The sequence below is a fragment of the Zea mays genome, chromosome 8, assembly GCF_902167145.1.
Source record: "Zea mays cultivar B73 chromosome 8, Zm-B73-REFERENCE-NAM-5.0, whole genome shotgun sequence".
NCBI classification, from domain to species: domain Eukaryota; kingdom Viridiplantae; phylum Streptophyta; class Magnoliopsida; order Poales; family Poaceae; genus Zea; species Zea mays.
Genome location: NC_050103.1, coordinates 96371779 through 96382777, shown reverse-complemented (window position 1 = coordinate 96382777; position 10999 = coordinate 96371779). Strand labels below are relative to the sequence as shown.

General features: G+C 44.0%; 1 long non-coding RNA gene across 1 annotated transcript; it reads left to right on the top strand.

The window, feature by feature from the left end:
- The first annotated feature begins 1904 nt into the window (after nt 1–1904).
- Nucleotides 1905–10020, top strand: LOC103635577 (uncharacterized). Its single transcript, XR_002264693.3, has 3 exons — nt 1905–2138; nt 3409–5434; nt 9975–10020. It is a non-coding gene; the product is annotated as an uncharacterized lncRNA (long non-coding RNA).
- The last annotated feature ends 979 nt before the right edge of the window (nt 10021–10999 follow it).

Below are 10999 nucleotides of genomic sequence, written 5' to 3'. Positions count from 1 at the left end.
TAATAGTAAATTTTGAATTACATGCAAACAAGGAGCTTTAAAACTTCTAAGATGGCATATAGATGGATCGGATATGGCAGCTGATGCTACCGCTTGATCTGCATGGAAGTAGTCATGTAGTCCATTCCATTCATTCATTAATATCAGGTTTTCCTGCCCTGAAAAATCCCAAACATGAACCTGGATAAATAAACATTAAGTAAACAACAGTAATTGAAGTGTATTTTCAAAGTTGGAAATGTGAGCAGCAACATACTGGTTGAGAATCCACATTAAAAATCTTGTTAGCCCGTTTGTAATTCTCAACTGGATTGTCGTGAAGCAGGATTAAAGACAGGTATTATCAAAAGAAGGAATTAATTAAGCCATAAGTGTCATATGCTCTGTACTGATTTATAATGATTGCAGGGCATACCTGTAGTGTTTGAGGGGCAAGAGACAAAACTCTACATTTTAGATATATAAAGCAATGATTCATTAGTTCAAACCAGCATCTAGATTAATCTTGAGTACTTTCTAATAATCATATAATGCTAATGTACCTCAATAACTGCTTCAGTTAATCATATCTTTTAGTTTACCACTATGTTGTGATAGTTTACAAAGTACAATGTCATCTTATTTCCCCCATAGGTTCTTTTATCATATCTATTGTGTTGGATTTTACTCTGCCCCATTAGGAGACAAACAAGTTCGTTCAATGGCATATGACACTTGTATGCTGATAAAATGATTGAACATTCTGTTTGACACATATTTTTGAAGGATGGAGGCGTACATTTGTGCACACTCGCGACTGTTACTCGGTAGCGCTAATAACAATACTGGATGTTGGGTGCATTGGATGCCCAAAAGTGTGTTCAGCGTTGAATGGGAGAGCCAGCATTCTTGGATGTAAAGGAAGTCCTGTGGCAGAAGGATTTAAACCATGCACCACATTGTTATCGATGAACTCTTGATGGGGCACTTGTATTTGAGGTGCTTGCATACTATGCAAAGGATTCTGGCAGAAATGAAGCAGTGGCCCATGAATAGAAGAATGGACAGCTTGATAATCCTGAGTATTTCCATTTGGCATGTTTGTAGTTCCTAATGAACAAGATAAGTTAAAAGCAAGAGTTGCCAAGTACATTACTAATCTCACACTCAAAGATTTCCACTCAATGGCCAGTCAATCCATGATAGCAAAAATTTACTGCTAATCTTATTAGCAAATTTAATAAAAAATAGTAATCCTACCAAGTATTACTAATCTCACACTCAAAGATTTCCATTAAATGGCCAGTCAATCCATGATACCAGAAATTTACTTCTAACCTTATTAGCAAATCTAATAAAAATGGTAATATAAATAAACTGTAAACTACGAGATGATTCCTTAATTCAGCATTCAGCAAAACATCAGATGAATATATCATTATTTAGAAGGTCTACTAACCTAGAGGATTGACCACTGCATTACTATATCCCAACTATGGCATTCCCTAACTTGCAGCCTATGGAACCCATCTATTGACTATGAAGACACAAAAGTAATTCACTACAGGGACACTAAAAAAATTCCAACCAACACCAAGACAGTAAGGATGTAATATGGTATCATTATGTGATACCCAATATTCAAAAAAAAGAAGAGAAATTGAAGTTTACTTTTTTCTATGTTTTCTCTTGCGGGTTCCATGCTATGGGAGGTTTGGAATTTTAGGAGGTAAACATCCGTAAAACAGTAAAATGTATGTTTGATGTGTACGCGGGGGGTCGGGAGCTCTGGCGTAGGAATGGTTTTGGGCCGTTGATCGCGATCCGGCGGTGGGAAGCCCACTTCCCCCCCCCCCCCCAAAAAACCCTAGCCGCCCCTCTCTTAAGGCCCCTTGTGGGCAGCCGCCCCCCCCCCCCTTCCCTCCTTTGGCCGCCACCCTCCCCCCATCTTCCCTCTTCTCTCTTCCCCAAGTTCTGCATCCGCCCCCCCTCCATTCTCAAGTTTCTTGCAGCAGCCATCTCCTCAACCCTAGCCGCCACCCCCCCCATCTCCTCTTCTCCAAGTGTCGTTCTTCCTCGTCGGATCTTCTTCGTGTGGGTGCAATTTTCAATTGGAGAATTGGTGGGAGGAAGGAAGGAGGAAAAAGGTGTAACTCAAGGTGATCTTGAAGTTATCTATATTTTTGCGCTAAAATTCAATTGATTATATGTTTATCTATGCGAATTGGTAGAGGTGCTGTCCAGAATTTTTGTGGGTGGGCAAACAGCAGTAGTTCTAGTGATTTCTGGGAATTTTTCGTGGGTAATTAGTGGGGATCAGTGAGAGAATCATGTAGACCTTTGTCATACCTTTCCAACGAGTACTTATGCGCTCGATTCGGAGTTATAATTTAGGAGATACCGCTGTTTGAATCTGGGTATGTTGCTGTCCAAAAACAGATTGCAGGGTTCATCTTGTGGACTGTTTTGGGCTAATTACGGGTTGAAATTTAATTATCATTTGTATACAAAACTTGTGAGGAATTTTACGTAGATGCTTCTGGAGTTTTTGTTTATTACCACTGCTGTCATAATTTTAAAGATATGAAATTGACAAGCAGCGCCGCTGCAGTTGGTGGGTGATGGGGGTGATAAGTCGCTTGCGACGGGTTTGGAATCGTGCGTAGGTACGGCGTCGTTTATGAGCGTTGGTTATGTGAATTTTGTGCACTAAGTGGTGTGTCAAAAATAGGTGGTGGACTTCCGGATCTCACTTAGGGCTTTGTCCAAGTTTCCTGGTGAACGCAAGTAAAATAGTGTTGGTTATTCCGTCGGTCGATTAATGTGTCTTATACTTGATTATATTTCTGCTATTTGTGTTCGTACTCATGTTCCATGTTGGGTACCATCGTTTGAAGATATCCATGTTCTATTGATTACATATGTTGAGGGTGTGGTTTGATCATGTTACACATGTTGTTTATTATTTGGAATGGGTGGAAGTATATGTTTAATATATTTTATTTGGGGAGCACTCATGTTGTTGATATGCATAGTGCATTTATCATCCTTTGCATGGAAGTTTCATCGCGATCTTATGGTTCGACCGTACCAGTACAATAAGCATCATACGTTGCCCGAGAAGGGGTATCATGCAGCTTCATATCCTTAGAGGTATGAAGACAGAAGTCATTACTGCATCTGTAGCCATGTGCATTCATGGGTGAAGTGTGGCACTGTCATGGTGGTGTGGATAGTGTGGATCTTTTCGTTGTGATTCATTTTGGAATTGAGTAATTGGTTACTTGTTTAATTGCTGCAATTTAATATTAAAGAGGGAAATTGTGAACTGCGTGGTTGTTTAAGCATGGCTTATTTACATTGTCCAGTCGTTGTTGATCTTTTTACTTGCTGAGATGTGTCATCTCACTCTTGCAATGTTTGATGCAGGCACTTGATCCTTGCTTTTGGGAAAGGAGGGAAGTAGCAGCACGGCCGCTACACATTTAAATAAATGTATCACTGCTTAGTAATGATGTTAAATAGGGGTTCAAGTCTAGGGGATTAATATGTTCTAGTCTTCATGATAGTCGAATTTGCTTTTGGGTTGGCCGGATTCCCTCTCTTTTTATTTGGTCATGATTATTCATTACTATCTCTACATTCTGTTTAAACTACGTGGATTATCTTTCTTTTATATTATGTATAAACTTTATGTTCCTCTCGTTATGCTACTTTCAGGGAAGGTGCTGCTGGATTTTGCTTTACTGTTTGTCTCTATTTCTTTTCTTATGTTGTTTAAGTTTTGTGGGAAGGGTATTTGGTAACATTCATTGTGTGGGAGCAATGGGGTATTATAGTTGGTATCAAAGGAATAGGTTGTAGGTCCTGGCAAGTGGAATAATAATAAATTGACACACTGCACATATAGGATGGGTTTCCTGCTTTACTATTGATATGTTATGTTATTGTCTGTGCTGGTTTGACATTATCTGATGAGGTGCTATGCCAATCTTATTTACTTATTATTTTCACCCCTGTGGTTGTAGCTATGCCGCCTCGTAGGGCTCGTGGCAGTCCGCAAGTTCCTAGTGGGGACTCGATGAGTCCGGCGGCAATGTTAGCCGCGATGTAGGCCATGCAGCAGGACTTGGCCATTCTGAGGCAAGCTATTCATGTGGCCCCTGCGGATGCTGCTCAGGGTGCTGGTGGTGGAGGAGTGCCTGGGGGTGCTGTCCCTGCGGGTGCTGCTCCAGGTGGCGGGCCTGAGGTGCCTCTTCCCGTCAGTGTTCTTTCTTTGATGCAGTGGATGGGCACGAAGTTGGACACTTTTGATGGCAGTGGTACTCCGGTCGAGGCGGCGGATTGGCTAACTTACATGGAGGATAAGATGAATGTCTTTGAGATTGTGTATGGAGATCGTGTTCGCTTTGGCACACAGCTGCTGAAGGGAGATGCTCAGATTTGGTGGAGAGGCGTGCAGGCAGCTCACTCCTCTTCACCAGGAGTCCTGTCCTAGGATGTTTTCATCAGGCAGTTTGAGAGGAGGTTCTGCCCGGTCACCTTCCTGGAGAAAATGAAGATTGATTTGCAGTCCTACAAGCAAGAGAAGAAGTTTGTCACAGAGTATGAAGTGGGCTTAACAAGATGGTCCGCTTTATTCCTCATGTGGCTTACAATGAGATGGAGAAGGCGAGCCAGTTCTGTCAGGGCCTGAAACCTTCTATCAGGCATGCCCTAGGAGCCTTTCTGTTGGTGGATTTCCGTACTATAGTGGAGCAGTCATTAGGTGTGGAGATGCAACACCAGTACACCATGGAGTCACAGAAGTCTTCGGGTGTTGATCAGCCTCGTGGCCAGAACGCGAGGAGGGGCAACACTGGGGGTCCAGCCCACAAGAGGGGCAAGCCTCAGCACCAGCGCCACCACCCCTACCATGGCAAATCCTCTGAATCAGGTACTTCGAGAGGAAGTACTCAGAGGTATCGGGTTGTTCCTAAGCCCGGGCTGGGGCTGGTGTGTTTCCGTTGTGGTGATGCGCATCGTCGTGCTGAGTGTCAATGGAGTGGAAGGTGTTCTATCTGCAGTCAGGACCACAAGGATGTGGTGTGTAGGAGGAATCCCAATGGGAAGCTCAGATGGGAGCCAGTGACTTCCTCCTCTTCGCAGGGCACTGTCAACATGATGTCAAGCGCAGAGCAGCAATTTTCAGTTCCACTCCCTCCGCAGCAGTTCTATGTTCCTGGGCCTTCTCAGTTCGTGCCAATGCAGGGTTTTCCTTAGTATCTGGCTACGCCTACTCCTACACCGACTACTCCCATGCCGTCTCAGTTTGGAGCTCCGCGTCTACCTCACCCGACGACTCAGTGGGGTTCTTTTGTTAACTTCACCCTGGGAGCTTCCTCTTCTGTGGGTATTTCCGGAGCTTATGTGCTACCCTCTGCAGATGGCAGAGAGCAAGGAGACATGGTGACAGGTACGATCTCAGTTGATTCGTTTGTGGCCCATGCTCTTTTTGACTCTGGCGCTAGCTATTCATTTGTTTCGGAGAATTTTGTGTCGCAGACTGGTCTTTCGGTGCAGAGGTTGGGTCACCCAATTTTGGTTAGTTCTGCTAATGGCTCCATTAGTAGTTGTTCAGTTTGTCAGGGGTGTTCCGTCATTCTTGCTGATGAGGTCTTTTTGGCCAATCTTGTTGTGATTTCCTTGGGGGCATTCGATGTTATCTTGGATATGGATTGGTTATCTCAGTATCGCGCAGTTATATCCTTTTTTGGAAGACAGTGTTATTGTAGGCATCGTCGGGTAGGGAGGTGATATTCTTGGGAAGTTCTCCAAAGTTCACGTTATCCTTGTTGTCGCAATTGCTTCCGGATCGTCGGTCAAGGAAGTCGGGAATTCTTTACTCTATGGTGGTGGAGGGTGATGCTACCTTGCGGGTGCAGGACATATGTGTGGTGTGTGACTTTACCGACGTGTTTCCAGTAGAGCTTCCAGGCATCCCTCCGGAGCGCGATGCATCTTTTGAAATCAAGTTGATTCCAGGTACACATCCTATTCATAAGGCCCCGTATCGGATGGCTCCATAGGAGCAGGTTGAATTGAAGCGGCAATTGGATGATCTGCTGTCTAAGGGTTTCATTAGGCCTAGCACGTCGCCATGGGCTTCCCCAGTATTGTTTGTTGAGAAGAAGGATAAAAGAAAGAGGCTATGTGTGGATTATCGTGCTTTGAATCAAGTGATAATCAAGAATAAATATCCGCTACCCCGTATTGAGGTTCTCTTTGAACAGTTGAGGGGTGCCCAGGTGTTCTCCAAAATTGATTTGAACTTTGGTTATCATCAATTGAGGATTCAGGAGGAGGATATTGAGAAGACAACCTTTTGCACCAGGTTTGGGTACTACGAGTTCATAGTCATGTCTTTTGGCTTAACTAATGCCTCTGCTGCTTTTATGGAAGCAATGAATAGGATGTTACATGAGTTCTTGGACGACTTTGTGGTCGTGTTCCTGGATGTTATTCTGATTTATTCAAAGACCGAGGAAGAGCATGAGCGGTATCTCCATCTTGTGCTGAGTGCTCTTAGGAAGAATCAGTTTTATGGAAAATTGAAGAAGTGCGCCATTTGGCTATCCGAAGTGGCTTTCCTGGGGCCTGTGATTCGTCAGCAGGGCATTGCGGTTGATCCCAAGAATGTCGTGGCTGTGGTGGAGTGGAAGAGACCCTCTAGTGTCTCTGAAATCCGAAGTTTCTTAGGGCTCGCCGGATATTATCGACGCTTCGTGCCAAATTTTTCCAGCATTGTTATGCCCTTGACTAGACTCTTGGAGAAGGGTGTTCTTTTCGTCTGGTCCAGCGATTGCGAGGTCAGCTATCAGACATTGAAGAACAAGTTGGTGAACGCTCCTATCCTAGCTTTGCCTGAGAATGGTAAGTGTTTCACAGTTTATATGGATGCTTCTCGAATCGGTCTTGGTTGTGTGTTGATGTAGGAAAGCAGAGTGATCGCTTATGGCTCAAGGCAGTTCAAGAAGCATGAGGGGAATTATCCAACTCATGATCTTGAATTGGACGCGGTGGTCTTCGCTCTAAAATCGTGGAGGCATTATCTTTATGGCAAGTCTTGTGACATTTACACCGATCATAAAAGTCTCAAGTATATTTTCACTCAGAAGGAGCTGAATTTGAGGCAGCGATGGTGTCTCAAATTGATTAAAGATTATGATTTGTCCATTCATTTTCACCCGAGGAAGGCAAATGTGGTGGCTGATGCCCTTAGCAGGTCCGTGGTTCCAAAAGTGGCCTTGCCTTTGATTGCTGATCTGGACCGTTTGGGGATCGCTTTGTGCTATGTTGGCACCGCTAGTGAGGAGACTCGGATGCTTATTCAATCCTCCCTCATGGAGAGAGTGCGTGCGGCTCAGCAGTAGGATCGATTATTGCAAGAAGCTCGAAAGAGGGTTGGCGATGATAAACCCCGGGAGTTCACCATTGATGAGAATGATTTAGTTCGTTTCAGGGGTCGTCTTTGTGTGCCTCAGAAATCAGAGGTGAAGATGGATATCTTGAGATAAGCCCATAAAACGCCTTACACCATTCACCCTAGCGAAACCAAAATGTACCGAGATTTGAAGCAAAACTTCTGGTGGAAGCGGATGAAGGTGGACGTTTCTAAGTATGTGGCCACCTGTGAAGTATGTCAGCGCATGAAGGCCGAGCATAAGAGGCCTGCAGGTTTGCTGAAGCCATTGCAAATTCCGGAGTGGAAGTGGGAGCATATCACCATGGATTTTGTGATGGGCTTACCTCATTCTCCTCGGGGCAGGGATGCTATATGGGTGGTAGTGGATCACTTGACTAAGTCTGCACACTTTATTCCCATGAAGACCACAAATTCAGCTTTAGAGTTGGTTCCCTTGTATATGAAGGAAGTAATCAGGCTTCACGGGGTGCCTAAGTCCATTGTTTCGGATCGAGACTCCAAATTTGTATCCAAATTCTGGGAGAGTCTTCATAGTGCATTGGGTACCAAACTCTCGCTTAGTGTCGCTTTTCACCCTCAGACTGATGGTCAGTCGGAGCGAACTATCCAAACCTTGGAAGATATGCTGCGTTCTTGTGTTCTATCTTGGAAGGGTAGCTAGGAGGATCATCTCGCTTTGGCCGAGTTCGCTTATAACAACAGCTACCAGGCTAGCATCAAGATGGCACCATATGAGGCTTTGTATGGCAGGCGGTGTATCTCCCCTCTATGCTGGGAGACCTTGGGAGAGAGATCTCTGGTTGGTCCTGATTGGGTGCAGCAGACATCTGAGAAGGTTCGGGAATTTCGTTAGAATATTTTGGCCGCTTAGAGCCGTCAGAAGAGTTATGCTGATGTGAGGAGGCGGGACTTGGAATTTGCAGTGGGTGACCAAGTCCTTCTTAGGGTATCACCTACTAAAGGAGTTTTTTGGTTCGGTGTCTCTAGAAAACTTAGCCCGAGATACATTGGACCATTCACTATCTTGGCCTGAGTGGGCAGCCTGGCTTATCGCTTGCAATTGCCGGATTCCATGGCAGGGGGTACACTCGGTGTTTCATGTCTCTATGTTGAGGAAGTTCTTGCGGGATCCAGACCATCAGATTGAGATGGAACCAATTGCTGTGCATCAGGATCTGACTCTGGAGTGTCGTCGGGTGCGTATCTTGGAGTCCTCGGAGTGTGTTATGAGGAAGAGATCAATTAAGTATGTTAAGGTCTTGTGGACTAATCAGTTTGAGCGCGAGGCTACTTGGGAGCTTGAGGAGCTCATGCGGCAGAAATATCCTGAACTTTTCGTTTTGGGTGAGTTTTGTTGATTCATTAATTTTTTCTTTCGTCGTTCTGATAGAAGCGTCGAAATTCGAGGTCGAATTCTTTTTAAGGGGGGTAGAGTGTGATACCCAATTTTTTTAAAAAAGAAGAGAAATTGAAGTTTACTTTTTTCTGTGTTTTCTCTTGCGGGTTCCCTGCTATGGGAGGTTTGGAATTTTAGGAGGTAAACATCCATAAAACAGTAAAATGTATGTTTGATGTGTGCGCGAGGGGGTCGGGAGCTCTGGCGTAGGAATGGTTTTGGGCCGTTGATCGCGATCCGGCGGTGGGAAGCCCACTCCCCCCCCCCCCCCCAAAACCCTAGACGCCCCCTCTCTTAAGGCCCCTTATGGGCAGCTGCCCCTCTTCCCTCCTTTGGCTGCCACCCTCCCCCCATCTTCCCTCTTCTCTCTTCCCCAAGTGCTGCAGCCCCCCCCTCCATTCTCAAGTTTCTTGCAGCAGCCATCTCCTTAACCCTAGCCGCTACCCCACCCATCTCCTCTTCTCCAAGTGTCGTTCTTCCTCGTCGAATCTTCTTCGTGTGGGTGCAAGTTTCAATTGGAGAATTGGTGGGAGGAAGGAAGGAGGAAAAACGTGGAACTCAAGGTCATCTTGAAGTTATCTATGTTTTTGCGCTAAAATTCAATTGATTATATGTTTATCTATGTGAATCGGTAGAGGTGCTGTCCAGAATTTTTGTGGGTGGGCGAACAGCAGTAGTTCTAGTGATTTCTGGGAATTTTTCGTGGGTAATTAGTGGGGATCAGTGGGACAATCATATAGAGCTTTGTCATACCTTTCCAACGAGTACTTATGCGCTCGATTCGAATTTATAATTTAGGAGATATCACTGTTTGAATCCGGGTATGTTGCTGTCCAAAAACAGATTGCAGGGTTCATCTTGTGGACTGTTTTGGGCTAATTAGGGGTTGGAATTTAATTATCATTTGTATACAAAATTTTTGGGGAATTTTACGCAGATGCTTCTGGAGTTTTTTTTGTTACCACTGCTGTCATAATTTTAAAGATATGAAATTGACAAGCAGCGCCGCTACAGTTGGTGGGTGATGGGGGTGATAAGTCGCTTGCGATGGGTTTGGAATCGTGCGTAGGTGCGGTGTCATTTATGAGCGTTGGTTATGTGAATTTTGTGCACTAAGTGGTGTGTCAAAAACAGATGGTGGACTTCAGGATCGCACTTAGGGCTTTGTCCAAGTTTCCCGGTGAAGGCAAGTAAAATAGTGTTGGTTATTCTTGATTATATTTCTGCTATTTGTGTTCGTACTCATATTCCATGTTGGGTATCATCGTTTGAAGATATCCATGTTCTATTGATTACATATGTGGAGGGTGTGGTTTGATCATGTTACCCATGTTGTTTATTATTTGGAATGGGTGGAAGTATGTTTAACATATTTTTTTGGGGAGGACTCATGTTGTTGATATACAGAGTGCATTCATCATCCTTTGCATGGAAGTTTTGTCGCGATCTTATGGTCCGACCGTACCGGTACAATAAGCATCATACGTTGCCCGAGAAGGGCTATGATGCAGCTTCATATCCTTAGAGGTATGAAGGCAGAAGTCATTACTGCATCTGTAGCCATGTGCATTCATGGGTGAAGTGTGGCACCTGTCATGGTGGTGTGGATAGTGTGGATCTTTTCGTTGTGATTCATTTTGGAATTGAGTAATTGGTTACTTGTTTACTTGCTGCAATTTAATATTAAAGAGGGAAATTGTGAACTGTGTGGTTGTTTAAGCACGACTTATTTACATTGTCTAGTCGTTGTTGATCTTTTTACTTGCTGAGATGTGTCATCTCACTCTTGCAATGTTTGATGCAGGCACTTGATCCTTGATTTTGGGAAAGGAGGGAAGTAACAGCACGACCACTACACATTTAAATAAATGTACCACTGCTTAGTAATGATGTTAAACAGGGGTTCAAGTCTAGGATATTAATATGTTCTAGTCTTCATGATAGTCGAATTTTCTTTTGGGTTGGCCAGATTCCCTCTCTTTTTATTTGGTCATGATTATTCATTACTATCTCTGTATTCTGTTTAAACTACGTGGATTTTTTTTTACATTATGTATAAACTTTATGTTCCTCTCGTTATGCTACTTTCAGGGAAGGTGCTGCTGGATTTTGCTTTACTTTCTGTCTCTATTTCTTTTCTTATGTTGTTTAAGTTTTGT